This window comes from Dinoponera quadriceps, unplaced genomic scaffold (genome assembly GCF_001313825.1).
Source record: "Dinoponera quadriceps isolate SergipeBrazil2010 unplaced genomic scaffold, ASM131382v1 scaffold113, whole genome shotgun sequence".
Classification (NCBI taxonomy): domain Eukaryota; kingdom Metazoa; phylum Arthropoda; class Insecta; order Hymenoptera; family Formicidae; genus Dinoponera; species Dinoponera quadriceps.
Genome location: NW_014554899.1, coordinates 14,823 through 17,056, shown reverse-complemented (window position 1 = coordinate 17,056; position 2,234 = coordinate 14,823).

Here is a 2,234-nt window from a genome sequence, read left to right as displayed (position 1 = left end):
ATATATATATATATATATATATATATATACATACAAAAAATATATATATTTACTCTAGACATGTAAAATGAGACTAAACAAATTAGTTGCCTTAACAAGAAGAAGAATTTTAATGAACATATTAACTATTGTTTTTCTTTCTTTGGTGATCGTTTACTTTTATTCAGTAGGACATCACTTTATAAGAAAACGTATATTGAATAAATCAAGATAAAGAAGAAAAAGAAAAAAAACAAGTCCGCCGTGTATCGCTGCTTTCGTTCGTAATCCTTCTCAATGTATTTTGTGCAACAATGATTGAGAGAGAAAGAGAGAGAGAGAGAGAGAGAGAGGGAGGAGAGGGGACGTATTGTGGTGTATGGTGGAAAGGAGATTCTGCAGAGAGGATTCGCAGTGAAGAGGGAGAGGGTGGCAGACATTGCGCATTTATAAAGCATTTTAAAAGCTTAGATCTGTCGAAGACATCATAGCACCACGTGATTTATTTTTGCGTTGAACGAGCCGCAATCGTTGGTTAAATTTTAGAAATACGTAAGAAAGTCCGGTTTTATAAGATCTTGATATCATTAAATGGATGTAAATGTTTCCCGCGAAGAGGATTAAAGCGATTTGTATCGACGAACATGCACGAACATGTGTATGGAAGGGATGTTTTCAAAAAGATGTTGCAAAAGTTACACTCCGTACAATGTATTCATCTTTTTATACGCGTATCATTTCTTCGCGTTGCTAGGATTGCAGAAGCTTTATACGCGCTTACTTATCCGTTGAAACGTTTTCTCTATGATGACAAAGTGTGCACGCGTCGCGTTCGTGCAGTTGCGTAAAATTACTTAGCGGGCTCTTCTAGTAAAGTATATAAGTTTAATTTTTGTCAGCAGAAATGTATTAGCTAATAGAATAGCAAAAAAGCCAGATGAAATACGAATAAAGGTTTCCTACATAGTTTTAATCCGTCTTTTCTTCCGAAGAGCGGCATAAAGAACAAATCGGTTTGTTGAAGAAATTGCGAAAATTTTCACATTATTAGCTCTTCTCTGGCTTTCTTTCTCATCATAGTAAGAGTATTCACCATAATATTTTATTCTCTCTCTAGTACCGAGAGACAAATTGTTTCGATCTACTTCAGTTTTCCGAATTTGTCAAATAATTTTACGTTGCAAATTCTTGGGCGCTACAGCGGCATGTAAGTAAGAGCAAGCCTTATATATATATATATATATATATATATATATATCGCATGGATCGCATAGTATATTCGGTTGTTTAAATGGGCGGTATCAATAGTTCGATCTTATATCAAGGATCATTTCGATGTCATCCTAAGAGACGCTACGTGGCCAATGAAACAACCCCCAACAGCACGTTAATCCAAGATATGATGTTAGATCGAGCCATGGCTGTAAATATCGCTCAATTATTATGTTACAAAATAATCGGAAGATACGCACGTGCGCAAATTGTACATACAAGGTGTTAGATTAAAATTTTTTATACCGTTGGACGAAGATTTGTTAGAGTGTAACAAATAAAATGGATTATTTTTGCGTTTCGTACGTCGTCGAGAGAGACCGCGTGCATAAATTGATTCTTTTTTGTCGTTTTGCATTTTGAAACGTCGAGTGTTTCATCCCATATACGCAGACATTATATCTGTATATTCTCACGAGAGTCGACACAAGTAAAAATAACGGATAGGTACGTACAAGAGAGGAGAGGGAGAAGAAGGAAAAAGCAGCGCGGAATATGCTTCAAATTACTCTTCTTGAAACGACATCGCGGATAAGCGGTCTGGATAAGAAAGTCTCGCGTCCGTTACGCGAGTAAATTTCTTGCAACAATGGATTTCTTCGGAAATGTCTCGCGCGAGCAACGATTGCTCGTGTAAGACGATTGAATTTCGAAAGGATGCTTCAGATCGGTCGATAATATTCTCCCGTTATCCTATCGATAAACAGCCAGTGCCGCCATCGGCATTATTGCTCGTTGGTGAATCAGGACGTTCGCGCACTCTAACGGCGATGTCCGAAATCGGATCGCGCGATTCGGCGCGTGCGCACGAGTTATCATCTTGCCTGCTGGAACCGAAATAAATCGAACGACGCTGAGCCGATCAGCAGTACGGTATTTGCTGAACGTGAGCGTTCCGCGTTAGTGATGATCAAAACGAACCGTTGTCGTCATTCTCATTGTTGTTCGTGGCACTGTGCGAAGACGAAACAACCGTGATCCGT